The 24,395-nt window shown below is 41.1% G+C and overlaps 1 long non-coding RNA gene across 2 annotated transcripts; it reads right to left on the bottom strand.

The window, feature by feature from the left end:
• Positions 1–37: 37 nt before the first annotated feature.
• LOC114007678 (uncharacterized) lies at positions 38–24,193 on the bottom strand. 2 transcript variants are annotated; one of them, XR_003549262.1, is made up of 3 exons: positions 24,111–24,193; positions 23,376–23,461; positions 38–386 (listed from the first exon to the last, which is right to left on the bottom strand). It is a non-coding gene; the product is annotated as an uncharacterized LOC114007678 (long non-coding RNA). The 2 variants fall into 2 exon arrangements; XR_003549263.1 differs by lacking the exon at positions 38–386 and adding an exon at positions 5,081–5,196.
• Positions 24,194–24,395: the final 202 nt, after the last annotated feature.

Raw genomic sequence — 24,395 nt, 5'->3', positions numbered from 1 at the left:
AGAAAAACTGCTTAGCTTCACTAGTAACTAGGGCCATCAAATTAAAAATGCAATTATGTGCACGTGTTATCCATACTGTTGGCAAACAATGAAGTCCTTTTTTGTGGTGTGAGATGGTGGATGGGTCGAATGTCTTCTATTTGCTCCTCCAGATGTGCTCTGCATTCTCCTCCTCCTGTTCTGTCTCCCGGGAGGTATTGCCTGGGCAATACCCACAGACAGCCTCTTTCATCCAGGTGAGGTCAGCCCAGAACGAGACCAGATTTTTGGGAAAAGATTCAGGGCATTTACTACTATTCCCTCACCACCTTCTCTGTGGGGCCATTGTTGAGCTGTCTTCATCCATCTCATCCCATGTGACTCTTCCTCCAGTTGCTCCTCCAGTCCTGGAAATAGTAATGGCCTCACTGACCAGCTCTGGGGGGCTGCCTATTCTTTGTAAACTGGCCTCTTACTGAGCTCTCCTTGAAATTCTCCCAATGAGTGTGTCATCTTAGGATGCAGAGAGGAAAGTGGTCATTCCTTTGGAGAGTCGTTCATCACTAATGCCATTTCTCTGTACTCACCCCAGAAAAGCACGTGCACAAGGGGAAGTGCAAGGATATTTGCTACACCTTTGCAATCATAAAATGTTAAAAATAGGCTTGTTTTTGTTTTGTCTTGTTTTAATGAACTGGCACATGAACTTGCCAGAGAGAAAGGAAGTTAGAAATCATCCCCTCGGGAGATGGCCATGCCACAATCCCTTTTCCTCCATTCTCCTCTTGGGATTTTGGGCACACACGCACACATGCATCCAGGGTGAGTTTTAAGCCACTGGGTTTGGAACTCAAACCAAGGTCAACTACATGGAGACCAGCAATGTAACCATTACACTATCTACTGGTCCTAAAATAGTTATAATAATTATAATTTTTCACATAAGAAATAGCTAAATAAACCATAGTTTATCCATATGATACCATGCTATGCAGCTATATAGAAAGGAGATGGATCTATTTTTTCATAAAATTGAAAGATCTCTAAGACATACTTTTGCATAAAGAAAGTAAGATTCACAACCATAATAAGTTACATAAAAATGTCTACTAGGGGCTGGCCTCATAGCCTGGAGGGTAAAGGAACCAGATCCCACACAGCTGACCATGTAGTTTGACTCCTAGTCCCAGAAGCTTGAAAGGCATGTGGGCATGTGTGTGTGCATCCCCAGGATCCCAACAGGAGAGAGAAATGGAGAAGGGACCATGGTGTGGCCAGGCTTCATTCGGGAGGTGTTTTCTCACTTTCTATCTCTTTCACTCTCTCCTTCTCTCTCTGGCGAGTGCACATGCCCTCTGGTAAAATCTTTTTATACTGTTATCGATTTCTACAATTTTATGTTCCCAGAAAAATATGGGAGGTTTTTTTTAACTACTACTCCCTGTGGAAAATTTATAAAAGGGGATCCTCAAAAACATTATGGGAAATTCTATATTATGAAAAATCTATGCAGGGATTTCAAATTTTTTGCACCAAAATAAACTCATACTTTCATTCCATTTCTCCAAGAATTTTTCGAAGTCCCCTGTGCATCCCCACCCACTGCAGCCAGGCATGGTCAAACAGTTTGCTTTGGCCAAGGGAGCGCGAGTGAAAGTGACACACAAGACTTCTGAGCTGAAGCTTTATGTGGTTCCTCCATTCTTTCTTCCTCTCTGCCATGAGATTGGCATGTCTCAGCTGCTTCTTCAGCCTGTGTCCAGAGATTCACCTGGACCAATCCATGAATTACATGTGAGGTGATCAAGATAGGAAACTTTGTTATCATAAGACTCTGAATTTTTCTTCTTCTTCCTTTTTTTATTTTTATTTTTTTTTTGTAGAGAGAGATTTTTGCTATAGGATATGTGTACTTGTTGGAGAGACAGAGAGACAGAAAGTGAGAAATCACTCCCAGGGGACATGGCCATGCCACAATCCCTTCTCCTCCATTCTCCTCTCAGGGTTTTGGGCACGCACACACACACACGCCTGGTATGAGTTTCAAGCCACTGGGTCTGGGACTCGAACTGTGGTTGACCACATGGGAGTCCAGTGCCTTAACTACTATGCCATCTGCTGGCCCCACGACTCTGAAATTTTGAGGATATTTATTATTGCAGTATAACCTAGCCTACCATGACTCACACATGCTGCTGTTTAGTTAATACATGGTTACTTCAGGGGATGAGAAATGGTATGGGGGGTACTGATCACAAGGACTCTAGGTTTTAATCTTTAATATCTTAGTTATCTTATAATGGAAATATATTCATGCACCACTATGTAATGAAAATACATTATTTAAAAGAAATACAGCAGGTGTTTTCTTAAAATTAAATGCTAAAAAATATCATTCTTAAAATACACACACATGAACACTCAACCAATTAATTTTTCTTCCCCCAGCTGGCACTGTGAAGGAGACTGGAGGCGGAGTGCTTGGTGAACTTTCCAAGCCAAGAGGAAATACTGCAGTGTGACAATGTCTTGCTACATTCTCTGCAGGTAGAAATCTGCAGAGCCTAGACACACTGTGAAATTCTGTTCTGGTTCAGCTGTCATGAAACTGAAATGCAGATTCTGAATCTTTAAAAAAAAAAAATCAGTAATGCTTACCTTTCCTGTAACCTCATTTATATGAAAATTAAAGTGATTATATGACCAAAATTCTAGAATTCTCATCTCCATGACACAGCCTGCTCTTGTCTAGAAGAGATCATGAGAGCTATAGAAATGTTTCCGGTGCCATCTAGAGACTTCTTTGAGTAAGGATCTCAGCCCTTGTTCTATCAAAATTAAAAGTCAAGGGGCCAGCAGGTGGCATGGTGGTTGAGGAGCTGGATTCCCACATGGCTGATTGCAGTTCCAGTCCCAGACCTGGTGGCTAGCTTTCTCACTTTTTTTTCCTCTCTCTCTGGTGAGTGCACATGGCCTATAGCAAATTTTAAAATAATAATAATGGGCTGGCAGGTGCCATGGGTTGAGGGTACTGGACTCCCACATGGCTGACCGTGGTTTGAGTCCTGGACCTGACAGCTTGTTTTCTCACTCTCTCTCACTCTCTCTGTTCCTCTCTGGTCAAATTTAAATAAATAAATGAACAAATTTAAATAAGATAATTATTAAGATAATGATAATAATAGTAATAAATAAAATAAATAATTCTTAAGAAAAAATTAAAAGCTAAAATGGGTTGAATGGCTATCAGAGACCTCATGCAAGTTCACACGTCACAGACTATCTTGAAATTTTGACTTCTCATACAAACTAAACAACAACCCTCTTTGAACTTTACTTTTGAACAAAACCAAAATGGTCAAATTCCCCAATCCACTGACCAGTCCCCAGTTTCATGTGTGTCATCAGTTAACGGTGATGGCAGCAGGGTGGCAATAGCAACCCTGACCTCACTCACAGCTTTGGTGACTTTGAAACTAAAGTGTCTCCCCTCCCAGACCCGACTTTTGTGATCTCCTATCCTTTCATGAGTTTGCAAGGACCTAACTACCTGCATTCAATCCCCCCCTTTTTTAAAATTTCTTTAGGTTTTTGCCATAAGGTGTGGGTGCTCACCAGAGAGAGACAAAGAGAGGGAAAATGAGAAATCATCCCAAGTGGGTGGCCACACCACAATTCCTTTTCCTACATTCTCCTCCCAGGACTTTGGGCATGCATGTACATGTGCCTGGCATAATTTGGGGGTCACCAGGAAACATTATTAAGGCAAAATCTTCTATTAAAAAAAACAGTATTTTAATTTTTAAAGGGATGAGATAGGAGTTTTTTTTAAATAATGAAAAGAAAGCAACTCAGTTTTTGAAACTGGGTACAGGTGTTACTTTGATAAAAATTAAAATTTGCTATATTTCATCACTGTGGGATGCTCTTGATCTTATAGGATAATATTGGGGTTATTTTTGTATGTGGTTTTGTTTGTTTGTTTTTGGTATTCCTAAGGATGTGGGTACGATGAGGGACACTGCCAAGTAAATCATGACAGGCCATCTATGGTAAAACACATTATGATTTTTTTTGAGAGAGATTTTTGCTATAGGGTGTGCGTACTGGCTAGAGAGAGAGAGCAAGACAGAAAGTGAGAAATCACCACCAGCCCCATGGAGGATGGCCACACCGCAACCCAGTCTCCTCTTGAGATTTTGAGCATGCACACACACACATGCACCCGGTGTGAGTTTAAGCCACTGGGTACAGGACTCAAACTGTGGTCGACTACATGGGAGTCCAGATGGCTATTATGCCATCTGCTGGTCCCAATTCTTTTATTTATTTTTTAAAGAATTGTATCAATCTTCTCTTTAAAAGACATGCAAACAGAGCCAGCAGATGGCAGAGCGGTTATGTCACTGGACATGGCTAACCATGATTTGAGTCCTGAACTTGGTGGCTTGAAACTCATGCTGGGTGTGTGTACATGCATGCCTAAGATCCCAGGAGGAGGCTGGAGCAGGGATTGCAGTATAGCCATCCCCCTTAGGGGGTGATTTCTCACTTTCCCTCTCACTGTCTCTGTCTCTCTCTACAGTGAGCACATGCGCTCCAAGGCAAAATCCTCTTTTTAAAAAATAAAAGACATACAAACAATAAGAGATTGGAGTGATCTACAAAAAATATTGAAATAAATGAACACCATTTACCTAGAATTGTCTACTCAGCGTGCAGTGATGCAGTCTGGCAGGAGGGCCAGTGTGCAGGTGGTAAAAGGATGAACCCAGGGCAGAAATGTGAGCAGAGGTTAGGTTACAGCTGGGCAAGACTAACTACGGTGAGACCTGAGCAGGTCAGGCTCACACCTCAGAAGTGTTTTTCCTTCAGATGTTTATCAAAGGGTGTGTGCACTTAGGAGGTGGGTGAGAGGAAGGAAGGAAGGAAGGAAGGGAGGGAGGGAGTTACCCCCGGGGGTATGACCACGCCACAATCCCTTCTCTCGGGACTTTGGGCACCTGGTGTGATTGTCAAGCCGTAGGTCTGGATCTTAAACTGTAGTCAGCCATATGGGAAACCTGCGCCTTAACCACCACATCACAGGCTGACCCAGGAGGTCTCTTTTAATGGTCTGGCTCTTAGGAGGAGGGTAAGAATAAACTGCAAGCTTGGGTCCAGATGGGGGCTGGTCTTTTTGCCGTGTGCTGGTTCTTGTCTGATGCTCATGAAGAACTGGAAATGTGGACAAATGGAGAGGATTGTAAGCAAAGTTTATTAGGACAGAGGCAAAGCTTCCAGCAATGCGGAAGGGGGAACTTCAGCAAGTATCCCCCTCCCCCCCCACTCCATCAGGGATACTGGGGGGGATACTCTCAGGGGCAGACAGTGTTCATATTGGTTTGTCAGAAAAGTCGTGACACATGTTTGGATAGAAAAAAACAAAATACAGCAAGACTTTTCCAACAACCCAATATGTTTCTTCAAGGAAATACAAAGGGGTACCTTAACATAAGGGATAATCAATTGTCGACAGCCTATACTCTCCTCCATCAGGGGTTTGGGTAGCTGATATTTCCTTTTTTTTTTTTTTTAAGGTTTGTGCCATAGGTCACATGTAGAAAGATAGAGACAGTAAGAGGAAAAGTGAGAAATATCCCCCCATCCCCATGGGAGAATGTCCACACCACAATCCCTCCTGCTCTATTCTCTTCCTGGGATTCTGGGCACGCATACACACATGCTTAGTATAATTTTTTTTTAAATTTATATTACATTTAATCACATATATCTTTACAGTATATCACATTTCTTTTTCCATGCCTATCAGTCAAGACGAAAACATTACTATCCACATCATCATCATCAAATAGTTTTTCATTTTTTCAGATTATTATGATTTATTCTCATTTTTTAAACATTCAATCACTATATATCATTTGGCTTGTAAAGAAAATTTACCCAACATGAAATACTTTCAGACCAGTTCAATTGAGAATACTATACATGTTATCAACAGGTAAAAAACCATTTCTGTCTTCCACAAATGTCATGCCTGTTTTTCTCCTGCTTTCCTTCTCTACACTCTCCCCTACTCCCCTGCTCCTGGTCCACATTGCCTTCAGCATCCATAACTATTTTCACTGCCTTTATGCTCTCCAATATTTCAGTCTCTACCACAGAGTACAGATAATCAGTGTATATTAAGTGGAGACATATAATATCTTTCTTTCATAGCCTTGCTTGCTACACCCAGCAATACACCATCCATATTCGACCACTTTCTATCAAATGCCAGAGTCTTATTTTTTATGGCTGAATAGTATTCTGTAGAGTATACATGCCACACTTTTTTAAAAATGATTTTTTAAAAGATTTAATTTTTATTTATTCATTCATCTATTTTAATTTGACCAGAGAGCGATACACAGGGAGAGAGGGAGGGAAAGTGAGAAAGCAAGCCATCAGGTCCGGGACTCAAACCGTGGTCAACCCTTTGGGATTGTCCAGCACCTTAGCCACCATGCCACCTGCTGGTCCTCCCAGTGCTACACTTTCTCAATCCATTCATCTGTTAGTGGACATTTGGGTAGGTTCCGTGTTTAGTGATCATGAGTAATGCTGCAATAAACATTGATGTGCAAGTACTTTTCCTACTGAGCATCCTCCTGTCCTTTGGGTAGATACTCAGAAGTGGGGTTGCTGGACCAAATGGTAGTTCTATTTGCAGATCTTTAAGAAACCTCCATATTGTTTTCCACAGTGGCTGGACCAATTTACATTCCCACCAACAGTGTAGGAGAGTTCCCCTTTCACCACAATCCCGCCAACACTTACCACTTTTTGTATTTTAATCTTGGCCATTCTGACAAGGGTTAGATGGTATCTCATTGTGGTTATAATCTGTATCTCCCTTATAATGAGGGATGTTGAGCCTCATAAGCTTTCTGGCTCTTCATATGTCTTCCTTAAAGAGATTTTTGTTCAGCTTGTTTTCCCAGCTTTTAATTGGGTTAATCTTTCTTTTTTTTTTTTTTTTTTCCGGGTAAGCCACTTTAATTCCCTGTGTATTCAGTCCCTTATCTGAGACATATTTTACAAAAATATTCTTCTATTCTGAGGGTTGTCAATGCACATTAATTACTATGTCCTTTGCTGTGCAGAAATTTCTTAATCTGATATAGTCTCACTTGTCTATTTTAGTGATTATTGCCTGTGCTTTGGGAGTCTTAGTTAAGAAGTCTTTGCCTACCCCATTGCCTCCCAGAGTTTCCCAGTGTTTTTCACCAGTAGTTTTATAGTTTGAGGTCTTAGGTTCAGATCTTTGATCCATCTTGAGTTGATGTTTGTTAATGGTGTACAATGGGGATTAAGTTTCATCTTTCTGCAGGTGAATACCCAGATTTTCCAGCACCATTTGCTAAAGGTTTTCCTTTTCCCAGTGGATTGACTGGTATCCTTTGTCAAAAATCAGTTGGCTGTAAGCTTTGGGTTTATTTATGAGGTCTCTATTCTAGTCTATTGGTCCATCTGTCTTTTTTTTTTTCTTCCAATTCCATGCTCTTTTGATTATCATAGCTTTATAGTATATTTTGAGGACAGAGCGTGATATGCCACCCTCTCCACTCTTCTTGCCCAGGATTGCTTTGGCAATATGAAGTCTTTTATGATTGCAGACAAATTCTGATAGTCTTTTCTAGATCTGTGAAGAATGTCTCTGGCATTTTGACTGGAATTGCATTAAATATTTAGATTAATTTGGGTAGAATTGCCATTTTTATTAAATTAGTTCTTCCAATCCAGGAACATGGGATGTCCTTCCACTTTTTTGTGTATCTTTTTTTAATATCTTTTTAAAGATTTTCATAGTTTTCTTTGTAAAGTCTTTAACTTCCTTAGTTAAGTTTATTCCTAGGTATCATAGACTTTGTGGTTATGATAAAAAGGATTCCTTTCTTCAGCTCTACTTCGTTCAACTTGTTGTTCTTATATAGAAATGTCATAGATTTTGGATGTTGATTTTGTATCCTGCCACCTTACTGTATTCACTTACTACTTCAAGAAGTTTTTTCATGGATACCTTTGGGTCTTCTAAGTATACCATCATGTCATCTGCAAACAAAGATATTTTCAACTCTTCTTCGCCTATTTGAATGCCTTTTCTATTATCCTCTTTTCTGATTGCATTGGCTGAGACTTCCAGCACTAAATTAAAAAGCAGTGGAGAAAGTGGGCAGCCTTGTCTAGTACCAGATTTTAGTGGAAAAGCTTTTAGCTTTCTCCCATTCAGTATAATGTTAGCTACAGGTTTAACATATATGGCATTTTTGTGTTGAGAAATGACCTTTCTATACCAATCATGCTGAGAGTCTTAATTACAAAAGGATGTTTTATTTTATCAAATGCTTTTTCTTCATCAATTGAAATAATCATAGGGTTTTTATCTTTCTTTCTGTTAATATGGTGTATTGTATTTATGGTCTTGCATATGTTGAACCACCTTTGCATCCCTGGGATAAAACCTATGTAGTAGTGATGAATAATCTTTTTTATATGTTGTGGGATATGATTTACAAGTATATTGTTGAGAATTTTTACATCTACATTCATCAGATATTGGTCTGTAGTTTTCGCTTTTTGTCATGTCTTTATCTGTTTTGGGAATGAGGATGATGGAGGTTTCATAAAATGAATTTGGAAGGTTTCTTTCCTTTTGGGTCTTTAGAAATAATTTGAGTAGAATGGGAGTTCACTCTTCCTTAAAAGTTTTGTAGAATTTAGAAGTGAAGCCATCAGGACCTGGGCTTTTCTTTGTTGGGAGGTTATTTATTACTGATTAAATCTCATGGTTTGTTACGGGTCTATTCAGGTTTTCTATGTCCTCCTGATTCAATCTTGGTAGATTATATGCATCCAGGAATTGGCCCATCTCCTCCACGTTCTCCTGTTTGTTGGCATATAGTTGCTCATAGTATCCTCTAATGATGTTTTGTATTTCTATTGTGTCTGTTGTAATGTTGCTTGTTTCTTTGCGTATTTGATTTATCTGGTTTCTTTCTTTCTTCTTCATCAGTCTAGTTAATGGTGTGTCAATCTTGGTAATCTTGTCAAAGAACCAGCTTTTGTTTTCATTTATTTTCTGGATCGTTCATTTATTTTCTATTTCATTTATTTCTGCTTAAATCTTTATGATTTCTTTTCACCTTGCATTTTGTTGTTGTTTTTCTAATTCCTGAGGCATGATAGGTTGTCTATTTGCCACCTTTCCATCTTTTTCTTAGGCACACTAATTGCTATGAATTTCCATGATTGCTTTTTTGCAGTGTTTCCACAGATTATGGAAACTCATGTACTCATTATCATTTGTTTCCATAAACTTTTTTATTTCAGATTTAATTTCTTCATTAGTTAAGAAGTCATTCAGAAGTACACTGTTGTTTCCATGTGTTTGTGTATTTTTGAGGGTATTTCTTAAAATTAACATCAAGTTTAATTCCATCATGGTCAGAGAAGATACTGAATATAGTTTCTATGCTTTTGAATCTGTAAAGGCTTGATCTGTGTCTTATTATATGGTCAATCTTTGGAAAATGTTCCATTCTGTGGTGAGAAAAATGTATATTTTGAGGTCTTAGGGAGGAAAGTTCTATAGATGTCTGCCAAGGCCATTTGATTTATAGTATCATTTAAGTCCTGTCTCTCTCTGCTTTTTTTTTTTTTTTTTTTTTTTAAAAGATCTGTCTAGAGGAGATAATGGGGTGTTGAGATCCCCAACAATTATAGTGTTGCACCCTATCTCTCCTTTTAGCTCCAGCAGTCCTTCCTTTATGTATTTAGGTACTCCTGAGTTGGGTGCATAGACATTTATAAGCGCCATGTCTTTTTGCCGAATTAGCCCATTTTGTACTGTATAAAGCCTTTTATCTTGAAGCCTATTTTGTCTGAAACCAGTATCGCAATTACAGCCCTTTTTTTGATTTCCATTTGCATGGAATATCTTTTTCCAGCCCTTCATTTTTAGTCTACATATGTTTTTATCCATAAGGTGCATTTCTTGTAGGCAACAGATAGTTTCTATTTTTTTAAAATCCATTTGGCCAGTCTGTGTCTCTTGATTGGAAAATTTAATCCATTAATGTTCAATGTTATATTAATATTTCTGGGCATGTTCCTATCATTAAGCAAGCCATTTTCTTGGATGTTTTTTGTTTTCTTGTAACCATCCATCTGACTTTTTAGTTTTCCTCGTATAGCACTCCCTTCAGAACCACTCGAAGAGCCAGTCTGGAGTTGGTAAATTCTTTCAGGTTTTGTTTATCCAAGAATGTTTTTATCTTTTTTTCCCATATGAAGGATAATCTTGTTGGGTATAGTATTCTTGGTTGAATTTGTTTTTCATTTAATACATTGACTATATATTTCCCCATTCTTTCTTTGCCTGCATTGTTTCTGACAAGAGGTCCAACAGTAGCCTGATTGGATAAACTTTTTAAGTTGACATTTCTCTCTTGCCAATTTTAGTATCTTGTCTTTGTCTATGGTTTTGGCCAATCTGGCTATGATGTGCCTTGGAGAGGATCTTCTTGGTTTGATTTTATTTGGGGTCCTATGTATTTCTAGGGTCTGGATATTTGAAGCCTCTCTAGGTTTGGAAAGTTTTCTTCCAGGATTTCATGGAATAAATTATCAATGTTCTTATTATTTTCTTTCTCTTCCAGGATACCAATTGATGTTTGGGCACTTGATGGTATCTAGTATTTCTCATATATTAGCCTAATTTTTCTTGGTTATTTTCTCGGTCTTTCTGATACTTTTTTCTAGGTCAGAAGTTTTGTCTTACATTCAAGATTCAATCTTCTGCATGATTTAATCTACTTTTAATACTTTCGAGGGAGGTTTTAATTTCCTGTATCACCTTCTTTATCTCTAAGAATTCCATTTGATTCTTTTTTATGGTTTCTATTTCTTCTTTCAAATTGTGAAAAAGACTTCCTCATCTCCTGGAGCTCATGGTCTCTTTTCTCTTGCATCCCATTTAGTTTGGTCACTACAAATATTCTGAATTGTTTCTCCAACATTCCCATGACTTCCATTGTGTTGTCTGTGGGTGACGTGGAATTGGTTTTCCCTTGGAGGAGAGACATTTTGTTGGTTGCTCATATTTCTTGTGCTTCTGCAATTCTTCTTAGTCATCTGGTGATCTATACATTGTTTCCTAAATTATTCAAGATATCTCCGAGAGTTCAAAAGTGTGCAGGAGTAGGAAAATTGGCAATCTCTCTTCTGCTCTGGCTCCCTGTTGCCCACCAGCTTTCTGCACTGTTGTCACTGGTTCTGGGTGACCCACAGTCCTCCCTGTTTCTAAAGAATAGGTATGCCTGAAACTGAGCTGCTGAGCTTCAACTCAGTAACAAAGAGATTGCAAGGCTGTACAGATGAGGCGGGGAGGGGCGCAAGTTTTTCTCAAAGTCCCAGGAAATAAACCTGAAGTCCAAAGGTGAGTGGAGAAGGGGATGAGCCACAAGTCTTGGCTGTGAAGCTCTGCAGCCACAGGCAGCCTGACATCTGGCAGGGCTCTTTGCTTGAACCAGTATCTGGATGGGGCCCCTAGTGTGATTTTCAAACTGCCAGGTCTGGGACTTGAACTGGCCCTGGGAGCCTAGTGCCTTAACCACCATGCTACCTGTTGGCCCCAGTAGTTAATATTTTATCTTATGATGGAATAAGTGAGGCCTGCTCTTTTTTTATCTTTGAGGTTTTTGTCCATATAGATTGTTTCTGTCTTGTTCTGACTTTTCTCAAGCATAGCAGACCCTCATATTTCTTCCTTGGAATATAACATTAAGAAGTGAGCTTGACAGGCCACATTGTCTTCTCAAGCAGCCCAAAATCTATTCTAGCTGTAAGCAATTCTCTGTGTGAGCAAGCGGTGAGAGCTAATACTTGATTCCTGGTGAGAACAGTGAATGGTTTCTATAAGGATTTGACTACATTGATTCTATCTTGTCTCATAGTGCCTATTCCATGGACTCCTTACCCTATCTACCTAACCAGAGATCTTACTCCTCTCCCAGTTTCTCAGAAATATAAAGCATCTATCAGCCACAGGGATTGCCTGAGGTGGGACCAGAACTGGGGAGGGGAATCTGGAAGGTCTGTTTCCTGTTGCAAAAGCTTATCTCAGAGTCTTTATCCTGGGTCCTTTCATTAACCTGAGCAAGATTACTTATTTCCTGGGAACCAGCAGTTAGCATAATGGCTTTGTCGCTGGACTCCCACATAGTCAACCGCAGTTCACATCCTGGACCCAGTGGCTTAAAACTCACGCCGGGCGCATGTGCGTGCGTGCCCAAGATCCCTAGAGGAGAAGGGAGGAGAAGGGATTGTGGTGTGACCATCCCCGCTGGGGGGTGATTTCTCGCTTTCTGTCTCTATGTCTCTCTCTGTCTGTCTGGCGAGCACACACACCCTATAGTGAAAATCTCTAAAAAAAAAAAAAAAAGATTACTTATTTCCTTAGGAAAGGCTCATCTTGGGTCCTTTTATTAAACCCCTTCTTTGCCTATTTTCCCATGAACTTGCCACACAGCAAAATTATCTTTCTCTCTCTTTTTTTAAAGAATTATTTTATTTAACTTTATTTATTTATTCACTTTAATTTACTAAGAGAAGGACACACAGAGAAAGAAAGCGAGAAAGCAAGCCACCAGGTCCGGGACCTGAACCACAGTCAGCCATATGGGAGTCCAGCACCCCAAACCACCATGCCACCTGCTGGCCCCACAAAGTTATCTTTCAAACATGAAAACTGCTTTCTTGGATGAATAAAAAAACAGAAAAATTGCCTCCAGTAGACCTGCCTTGCAAAGAATGTTAAAAGTTTTTCAGAGAAGGAAATAATATAGGTTACCAACTCAGATCTGCATTTCAAAAGAAAGAATGTTATCAAGGAATAAATTAAAGTAAAGTAAAAACTTTTATTTTTCTTATTCCTAGTTGGTTCGATGAATACCTTTTCATTTAAAATAATAATACAATACTGGGAGTATGGTCGGAACCATGATGGTTGAGGTACTAGATCCCATGTGGCTGACTGCACAGTAAGAGTCCCAGACCCAGAAGCCTGAAAACCACATGTGCAAGCTTGAGCACCCAACATCCTGCAAGGAGGGAGACATGGAGGAGAGGGCATTGTGACATGACCATTCTCCATGGGTGGGAATGCTTTCTCACTTTCCTTGATTCTTTCTCTCCAGCAAGCACATGAACTCTGGTAAGTTAAAAAAAAGTATTGGGTGATTTTAGCTTTTATGGATAAGCAAACTGAAAGACTAATTTTATAAGAAGTAGAAAGGATGATTTGGGAACACTTTGTTATAAGGTACTGTAAAACTAAATGGTACTATCTGAAAGTAGATCTAGATGGGACCAGAAGATAGCGTAATGGTTACGTCATTGGACTCCCACGTATTCAACCACGGTTCATGTTCCAGACCCAGTGGCTTAACGCTCACGCTGGGTGCATGTGCATACCCAAGATCCCAAGAGAAGAACGGAGGAGAAGGGATTGTAGCGTGGGCATCTCCCCTGGAGGTGATTTCTCGCTTTCTGTCTCTCTGGCAAACACATACACCCTATAGCAAAAATCTCTCTCCAAAAGAAGAGAAAAGGAAGAAAGGAAGAAAGAAAGAAGACCTAGATTATTTGTAAACTCTAAGGCAACCACTGAAATAATTTCCCCAAATTCACAAAAGAAGCATAAGTGATGTGATAAGAGAGGAAACTGATCAATATAAAATGTTCAACTAAAAGCAAAAATACAAAAAAGAGAATATTATTATTATTTTTATTTTAGGTTTTGCTATAGGGCATGTGTACTCACTAGATAGAGGGAAAGAAAGAAATCACCCCTCAGTGGGGATAGATCCACCCAAATCCCTCCTACTCCAATCTTCTCTGAGGATTTTGGGTACACACACACGCCCAGCATTGATTTTTTTAAGCCACCTGGCCTGAGACTTGAATCACACAGCTGGCCAAGTGAGGTCCAGTACCTTAACCTCCATGCACCTGCTGACCTTATGAATATTATTTTTTAAAAAAGAAACAAAGAACAAGTGCAAGGAATTGAAATTAATAAATATGGTGGATATTAATCCAACTATGTCAATAATGATTCTAGTGAATGATCTAACCACACCCATTAAAAGATAGGGATTGACAGAGAGAATAAAAAGAAAGACATAATTATATGTTGTCTACAAGAAACTTTAAATAGAAAGACACAGACAGACTGAAAGTAAAGGGATGGGGCCAGCTTTGTGGCGTGGTGGTTAAGGCAGTTAGATTCCACATGGCTAACCGCACAATTGTGTCCCAGACCCAGTAGCCTGAGAAACAGGCTGTGTACGTGCCCAAAACCCCAAAAGAAGGTCAAGAGAGAGAAGAAGGGGTTGTGGTATGACCATTCCCCATAAAGAATGCTTTTTCCTCTACCACTCTGTCTCTCTCTGGCAAGTACAAACGTCCTCTAGCAAAAAAGCAAACAAACAGGGGCCAGCAGGTGGCATGGTGCATAAGGCACTGGACTCCCACATGGCTGACTGTAGTTTGAGTCCTGGATCTGGTAGCTCACTTTCTCATTTTCCCCTCTCTCTTGCTCTCACTCTCTATGGTAATGCATGTGCCCTGTAGCAAATTTTTAAAATATTAATAATGATAAATAAAATAAAGTAAATAATTTTTTAAAAGCAAACAAACAAAAAAGTCAAGGCCTGGAGACATATATATCATGCTAATACTATTCACAAGAAAACCAGAGTAAGCAAATTAATTTTAATTATAGTAGACTTTAGAATAAGGAAAATATCAGGGATAAAAATAGGTATTACAGGGACAAGCAGTTGGTGTAATGGCTATGTCGCTGGACTCCCATGTAGTCGACTGTGGTTTGAGTCCTGGACCCAGTGGCTTAAACTCACACCAGGTATGTGTGCAACCAAGATTCCAAGAGGAGAATGGAGGAGAAGGGATTGAGGCGTGGCCATCCCCCTGGAGGGGGGTTATTTCTTGTTTTCTGCCTGTCTCTGTCTTTCTGGCAAGTGCACGTGCCCTATAGCAAAAACCTCTCCCCCCTCAAAAAAAAAAAAAAAAAAAAAGGCATTATATAGTAATAGAAGGGTAAATTATCCAAGAAGACACAAGAATCCTTAATGTATATGTGCCATAAAATAGACCATCAAAATGTGAGCCAAGGGGCCAGCAGGCAGCGTGGTAGTTAAGGGTGCTGGACTCCCACATGGCCAACCATGGTTTAAGTCCCAGACCTGGCAGCTTTCTCTCTCTCTTTCTACCTCTCTCTCTTTCTCTTTCTCTCACTCTGCCTCTATCTCTCTCCAGTCAAATTAAAACAAACAAGCAAATAAATAAACAAAATAATTCTTTAAAAAAATGTGAGCCAAAACTGGGGCTGCCCCATAGCCTAGTGATTAAGGGAGCCAGATCCCACATGACTGACTGCAGTTCAAATCTTGTTCTAGTGACTTGAAACACACACCAGGTGCATGTGTGTGCATGTCCCGAATCCCTACAGGATGGAGAAATGGATTAGAAGAGACTGTAGCCTGACCATGCCCCATTGGGAAATGCTTTTTCTATTCTGGCAAGCACAGGTACCCTCTAAGAATTAAAATAAATAAAAAGTGTAAAAATCCAAAAATGCCATCACTACTGATCTCACAGACATTAAAAGCATAATAAAGGAATTTTATGAACAATTCTATGACCACAAATTCAATACACATGAAATGGGTTGGTTTCCTCGAAAGATACAAACTATAAAAGTTTAAAAAAGGAGAAAAAAACACACTTTGAATAGGACTGTATCTATTAGAAAAATTGAATTACTAGTTAATAAACTTTCAATAAACAAAATGCCAGTTCAAGATGGTTTCACTGAGGAATACTTTAGAATATTTAAGGAATAAATAATACCAATTATCTACATTCTCCAGAAGATACAAGCAGAGTGAATACTTTCTAACTCTTTCAATGAGACCGGCATTAACCTAATACTGAAACCAACGAAGATATCAAAACTGAAGACCACATTTTCTCATACATACAGATATAAAAATCATCAACAAATTATTAGCAAAGGGCCAGCAGATGGCATGAAGGTTAACACAGCTGGATTCCATATGGCTGGTAGGTTTGAGTCTTGGACCTGGTGGCCTAAAAAACATGCCAGGCACATGTGCATACACTACCAAAATCCTGAGAGAAGGAACTGCAGCATGGCCAATGCCCTGGAGGAGGTGGTTTCTTTCCCCAACCTCTCCAAGCACATATGCCCTATAGCAAATTAAAAATAAACAAAAACTAGCAAACAAACCCCAAAATGTATTAAAACAAATTATACACCATAATCAACTGGGGTTTATTTCATACAAGGCTATTTCAACATTTGAAAAACAAAGAATGTAATCTATCAGAAAAAAACTAAAGGGAAAAAAATCATGAGATCTTATCAACAAACGCAGAAAAAGCATATGACAAAATCTAACACCTATCTGTTATAAAGATTCTCAGCAAACTAGGAATATAATTTTCTAAACTCAATAAAGAATATCTACAAAAGATCTGCAGTTGGACCAGGCAGGTGGCATGGTGGTTTAAATGGCTAGATCCCACATGACTGACTGTGTGGTTCAAATTCAGGGGTCACTGGCTTGAAAAACACACCAGGTGCATGTAAATGCATGCCCAAAACCCTGAGAAGAAAGTGAAGGAGAAGGGATTGCAGCATGGCCATCTCCCTGGGTAGTAGTAAGAACCCAGCTTCGGTGGCTTGAAAAACATACCAGGCATTTATGAGTGTATGCCGCAAATCCCAATCAGATGGAGAAATGGAGGAGAAGGGATTGCAGCATGATCAAGCCCCATTGAGAGGTGAGTACCTTTTTTCTTTCCCTCTCCCCTTTCCTTTTCCTGTCTCATGGCTTCTTCTGGCAAGCATATACACCCTTTGGCAATTTACAAACAGTAACAACAACAACAGCAACAACAAACCTTTCAACTAAGATCCTACTCAATGGTGAGAAACTAGATGTGTTCCCCTTAGGAAAAAGGCAAGCATGACCCCTCTCATCACTCCTTTTTAACACTGAAGGTCAGTTGACTATATTTATCCAAATCTAATTGCCAGACATGGTGGCGTGTGCCTAGAATCCCAGAGGCAGGAGGATTGCAAGCTTCAGGCTATGAGCAATAGAGTAAGATCCTGTGTAAAGCAGAGCTGGGCATGGTAGTGTGTGTGCCTGTAGTCCCAGTTGGGGAGCCAAAGCAGAAGATCATTACACAAAATGACCCAGTCTTAAACAAAAACTAGCAAACAAACCCCAAAATGTATTAAAACAAATTATACACCATAATCAACTGGGGTTTATTTCATACAAGGCTATTTCAACATTTGAAAAACAAAGAATGTAATCTATCAGAAAAAAACTAAAGGGAAAAAAATCATGAGATCTTATCAACAAACGCAGAAAAAGCATATGACAAAATCTAACACCTATCTGTTATAAAGATTCTCAGCAAACTAGGAATATAATTTTCTAAACTCAATAAAGAATATCTACAAAAGATCTGCAGTTGGACCAGGCAGGTGGCATGGTGGTTTAAATGGCTAGATCCCACATGACTGACTGTGTGGTTCAAATTCAGGGGTCACTGGCTTGAAAAACACACCAGGTGCATGTAAATGCATGCCCAAAACCCTGAGAAGAAAGTGAAGGAGAAGGGATTGCAGCATGGCCATCTCCCTGGGTAGTAGTAAGAACCCAGCTTCGGTGGCTTGAAAAACATACCAGGCATTTATGAGTGTATGCCGCAAATCCCAATCAGATGGAGAAATGGAGGAGAAGGGATTGCAGCATGATCAAGCCCCATTGAGAGGTGAGTACCTTTTTTCTTTCCCTCTCCCCTTTCCTTTTCCTGTCTCATGGCTTCTTCTGGCAAGCATATACACCCTTTGGCAATTTACAAACAGTAACAACAACAACAGCAACAACAAACCTTTCAACTAAGATCCTACTCAATGGTGAGAAACTAGATGTGTTCCCCTTAGGAAAAAGGCAAGCATGACCCCTCTCATCACTCCTTTTTAACACTGAAGGTCAGTTGACTATATTTATCCAAATCTAATTGCCAGACATGGTGGCGTGTGCCTAGAATCCCAGAGGCAGGAGGATTGCAAGCTTCAGGCTATGAGCAATAGAGTAAGATCCTGTGTAAAGCAGAGCTGGGCATGGTAGTGTGTGTGCCTGTAGTCCCAGTTGGGGAGCCAAAGCAGAAGATCATTACACAAAATGACCCAGTCTTAAAAAGAAAAGGAACATCGGAACCAGCAGTTAGTGTAATGGCTATGTCACTGGACTCCCACGTAGTCGACCGTGGTTCGCGTCCCGGACCCCGTGGCTTAAAGAGACTGCAGTGTGGCCATCCCCCCCCCCAGGAGTGATTTTTCACTTTCTGTCTTGCTGGCAAACACATGTGCCCTATAGCAAAAATCTCTCTAAAGAAAAGAAAAATTGGTAAGTGAGACTTTATTAAAATTAAAAGTTCCTGGGAACCAGCAGTTAGCATAATGGCTATGTCACTGGACTCCCATGTAGTTGACTGCGGTTCGCGTCCCAGACCCGGTGGCTTAAAACTCACACCAGGCGCGTGTGCGTGCGTGCCCAAGATCCCGAGAGGAGAATGGAGGAGAAGGGATTGTGGTGTGACCATCCCCCCTGGGGGGTGATTTCTCGCTGTCTCTATGTCTCTCTCTGTCTGTCTGGCGAGCGCACGCGCCCTATAGCAAAAACCTCTCAAAAAAAAAAAATTAAAAGTTCCTACTCTAAAAAGCCATTACTAAGAGAGTAAAAGACAATCTAGAGACTGCAAGAAATCTTTACAAATCACATATCTGATTAAGGACTGGTATTTAAAATACTAAAACTCAATAATAACAGGCCAGCTGGTGCATGTGTGCCCAAAATCCTGAAAGGAGGGAGAAATGGAGACGGAATTGCCGTGAGGCCATGCCCAATGGGAGATGCTTTCTTACTTTTCTTTCTGTCCCTCTGGTGAGCACATATACCCTCTGGCAAATTAAAAAATAAAGACAACACAAGGACAATGAAAACTCAATAATAATAAAGCAAACAACCCAGTTAAAAAAATGAGCAAAAAACTCAGACAACTCACTAAGGAAGAAGATGGCAAGTAAGTACATGAAGGGCCAGCCCTGTCACTCATGGTTTAGGGAGCAGGAGCCCACATGACCCACTGTAACTTAAAAGTCCTGACCCTGGGTGGCTTGAAAAACACACCAGGAATTGTGTTCTCAAAATCCCGATGGGAGAGAGGTATGGGGGAAAAAGGATTGTGGTATGACCAGGCCCCATTGGGGGATGCTTTCTCTCTATCTTCTCTTTTTCTCCCCAGGTAGTGCATGCACATGGCCTCTGACAACAACAAAAAATAAGCATATGAAAAGATGCTCAACACATTATATGTCATTAGGGAATTACAAATTAACACAATAATGAAATATCATTACACATATAATCACATGTCAAAAATCAGGGAAAAAAAAAAATGAAAACCTGACTACAGCAGATGCTGCCTCAAGTGTGGAGCAATAGGAACTCTATTTCATTGGAGAAGGAATACAAAATGGTACAGCCATTTCAGAAGATAGCTCGGTCATTTCTTTTTTTAAAAAAATTTGCTATAGACTACTGTGCTTGCAGGAGAGAGGAGACAGAAAGGGAAAGTGAGAAAGTACCAGGGGAGGGGAGTGGCCACACCACAATCCCTTCTCCTCCACACTCCTCTCGGGATTTTGGTCACACACACATGGGCCTGGCATGTTTTTCAAGCTGCAGGGTCCAGGAATTTGTATAGTTTGCCATCTGGGATCCAGCTACCTAACCACCATGACCCCAGCTGGCCCAGTGTGGTAGTTTCTTACAAAGCTAACAAAATCCTTTTGTTTTTTTTTTAAGAATTTTTAAAATTTAACTTTATTTATTCATTCATTCATTTCAATTTGACCAGAGAGGGACAGAGTGAGAGCAGGGTGGTGGGTGGGAGTGAGAAAGCAAGCTGCCAGTTCTGGGACTTGAACTGCAGGCAGCTATGTGGGAGTCCAGCACCCTTAGCCACCACGCCACTCCAGCAGCTTAAACCACAGACATTTATTCTCTCACAATTCTGGAGGCTAGAAGTCTGAAGTCAAGGTGCCAGGGAGCCATCCTCCCACTGAGACTCTGAGAAGACTCCTTCCGTGCCTCTTCCTAGCTTCTAATGGTGGCTATCTATCCATGGTCCTCCTTGGCTGGCAGCTGTGCCCCTATTGTCACATGGCATTTCTCATGTGTGTCTCTGACACTACATGGCATTTTCCTCCTTCGTATGGACATCTTAGCACCTACTCTAATGACCTCATCTTAACTTCATTATGTCTGCAAAGACTCCCCCCACTTTTGTTTTAACTTACCAGAGGGGTGTGCAGAGAGACCAAGAGATAGAGGGAAAGGCAGAAAGCACTCCCCCCCTCCCATGGAGTGTGGTCATTTCACAATCCCTTCTCTTCCATTTCTCCATCCTGTTGGGATTTTGAGCACATATGCCCAATGTGTTTTTCAGGCCCATAACGCTGGGACTGAACTACATAGTTGGCCATTTGGGGTCCAGCTCCTTAACCAGTAAGCCATAGGGCCACCCTCACACAAGAACCCATCTCTAAATAAAGTCACATTCACAGATACCAAGGGTTAGGACTTCAACACATCTTTTTGGAGGATACAAGTCAATCCATTGAACAGGTTAATGTATAAACAAACTAGGGACTAACATTCAGTGATAAAAAGAAATGCCCTACTAAGCCATAAAATGCCATTAAAGAATGTCAAGTCATATTGCTTAGTGAAAAGAATCCAGTCAGAAAAGGCTACACAATGTATTACACCACTAGATGACATTCTGGAAAAGGCAAATCTATAGAATGTAAAAAATTCAGTGGATGGGGCCAGCAGGTAACATAGTGGTTAAGGTGAACTCCCACACTGCCAACTGCAATTAGGGTCCCAGACCTGGCAGCTTGAATATCACACCGGGAGTGCGTGTATGTCTGCCCAAGATCCTGAGAGAATAGAGAAGATGGGATTGTGGCATGGTCATTACCCTGGATGGGGGTGGGTGGGCTTCTCACTTTCCCTCTCTCTGCCTGGCTCTCTCCAGCAAACACAAATGTCCTATGGTGAAAACCTAAAACAAACAAACAAGCAAACAAACTCAGAGGTTGCCAAGGTTACGGGTTAGAGAAAGGAATAGGAAATGAACAGTTGAAGCGTGGTGAGTTTTTAGTGCAGTGAAATTCTTCTGTATGTTTTCACATTAGAAACATGATATTACACATTTTTCAAAACTCATAGAATTGTACAACACAAAGAAAAAACCTTAATGTAAACTGTGGGCTTTAGTTAATAATCATATACTAATATTAGCTCATCAGTTGTAACAAATGTATCACAGTAATACAAGAGGTTAATAATAGGGAAAGTTGTGCTTGGAAGAAGAGGGGAATATAATTCTTTGTAATACTTGGTCAATTTTTCTGTATACTTACAACTACTTTTTTTTTTTCTTTTTTGAGAGATTTTTGCTACAGGGCATGTGGGCTCAGCAGAGAGACAGAGAGACAAAAAGTGAGAAACCATCTCCCCACGTGTGTGCACGTGCCCAAAGTCCCCCAGGGGGACAGTCATGCCACAATCCCTTTTCCATTCTCCTCTCAAGATTGTTGGGATGCACGTATACCAGCGTGTTTAAAGCCACTGGGTCCAGGATTCCAACCACGATCAACTACGTGGGAGTCCAGTGCCTTAACCTTTATGCCTGCTGGCCCCACAGCTGCTTTTTAAAAAATAAAATCTAGGTGCCAGGAGATAGCATGGTGGTTAAGGTGCTCTATCTCTGGTGAGTACACGTGTTCTATACCAAATGAAAATGAAGATAATAAATAATTATTTATGAAATACAAAATAAAATCTATTAATTAAAAAAAAGAAAACCTGCGAAATCTAAGACTCAAATACTCTCTCTTTCAGGATCTTTCCAACTTTCTCACCACACTCCTAAAATGGGTTATGTACCCTCCTCTCAAGCTCCCATTATACCCTGTGCATGTTCATATGGTTTCATCTACCACATTATACTTTAATAGCGCTTCATTTCTGTTTGCTATGCTGTGATTTGCTGACTCCTGGCCTAGTATGCAGAGCTGGTGAAAGGGGCTGACCCATGTCTGACAAAGGGCACTTCTGTTCCTTCGATGCACTGATGATGTCATTTATGCAGTAATCATTGAACTCTCTGACCCACTACGCTATTTTCTGGATAAGGGCACAAGGCACGGTCATGTCATGTTAAAACTTACATCACCCTGAGCAGTCTCTGGATATTAGTATTCCAAAGATGGATTCCCATGGAAAAACTTTGGAACTCTCTCCAGGGTTCAAATCCAGTGGTTTTGACTCAGATCCGTGTTTACTGTGTACAATACTGTCAATCTTGTTTAAGTTCAAAAGTGGTATAATGCACAGTCCAGGACATGTGACAGGTCGTACGGGGACCACTGGCATAAATGCCTGTATGATTGGTAACATAAATGAGAAAAGGGACTCAAACCACACAGTCAGTCCTGTGGGATCCATCCACCTTAGCCCCACGCCACCTCACTGAATTAAGAAATGAAGAATTCTGTTTACACAGATATTCCTGAATTAAAAAAAAAAAAAGTTAGCTGGCTATTAGATGGCATGGAGCTGAATCCCACATGTCTGACTATGTGGTTCAAGTTCTGGACCCAGCAGCTTGAAAAGTATTCTTGGTGTGTGTGCATGCGCCCCAAATCCCAAGAGAATGGAGAAGAAATAGCAGTGAGGCCATCTCCTAGATGATTTCTCACTCTTCCCCCCACCTCCTGCAAGTGCAAAGAAAAAAAAAAACGCTGAAAACTAAATCATACTGGAAATGACATATTAGGAGGATGAGGAGTCATCCTCAAATATCTCAATTAAATTGTGGTATTTATGATGGAGGAGAAATAGTAGGCAAAGGTAGTTTTGGAGAACCCTACTTGTCACACTTAAGGAACATACATATTGTCTTCTGGGCCTGAGGGAGGCACCAAAAAATTTAAGCAAATATGAGATTAAAATGGCATTTTTTTCAAAGATCACTTTGGCAGCCTATAGGGTTAGGACTGAGGGTAGGGTGAGGAATTAGAAGTATATCATTAAGCAACTGATAAGGCCAAAGGGAAGATGACAAAGGCTTAGTCCCTTTGTTCTTGCTCTTACCAGATTGTAAGCTCCAAGACAGCAGGGCCCCATCTGTTTTGTTCATTGCTGTTTCCGGGCTAACCAGAAAGCCTGCTCATTATTCGCTGAAAGAATGAATGAGAGGGAGTGGAGGGGGAGGCATTTTGAAGGGCTGGGAATAAAAGTCAACTGACTTGGAGGGAGTAGAATGCTGGTCAAGGGAACAACTGTCTTGTGGGTGGGTGGGAGCCATGGAGGTCTCTGTCCCTCCCTGAAGCATCTTCCCCTGCCTTGGACTGGGGGTAACTCAATGAAGAAATCGTGCACACAGGTTTTAAAAGACCTCAGTGCATTAGATTTCTGGCACTTCAGTTGGCCTCGCCAGTCTATGAAGGGTGGATATAGGAAGTACCCTGAAGGATAGCAGGAAGAATTTGTAAAAAATTTAGAGATGAACAATTTCCATCCTTCCCTGGGACCAGTATTCCCAAAACACATAGTAAACGGGGACTGACTGAGCCTCCAAATCCACTGAGTGTACTTTCGGGGCGGGAACCTATGACCCTCAGATTCTCGGACCCTGGCCAAGGCGAGTTCCCCGCCTGAACTGAGAAGACAACCCCCACCCCAAACCTCTCTCCCGGTACAGTTCCCCACACATCCCATTTCTCGACCACCACCTCCAGCTCCGCCCTCTCACCTCCTCTTCCCACTTCCCAACCTCGCTGGCTTCCATTTCACCCGCCCCCTCCTCGCTCCCCTCCGTAGACCTACGCCCGCCTGCGGCGACTGCATCCCTGCCCTCCGCTCTTCTTCCCCCTCGGTACCTACAACGCCCCTCCCGGAAGGCCGGGGCGACCCCGTGGCCCCGCTCCTCCAATGAGGAGACGGAGCAGGGCGGGGCGGGACTTGGGGCGGGGTTTGGGCAGGAGCGGAAGTGGTGTCCGGAGCGGAAGTGGAGCTCCCACGGTGAGTGCGGCACAGGGTCCGCCCAGGGCCCCCGGGGGCCCAAGCCGAAGCTCCCCGCTGGTGGCGGCGATGTCTGCGGCTCTGCGGGTG

Source organism: Tupaia chinensis, unplaced genomic scaffold (genome assembly GCF_000334495.1).
Source record: "Tupaia chinensis unplaced genomic scaffold, TupChi_1.0 Scaffold000216_1, whole genome shotgun sequence".
NCBI classification, from domain to species: Eukaryota; Metazoa; Chordata; class Mammalia; order Scandentia; family Tupaiidae; genus Tupaia; species Tupaia belangeri.
This window is presented reverse-complemented; position numbering and strand designations above follow the sequence as displayed.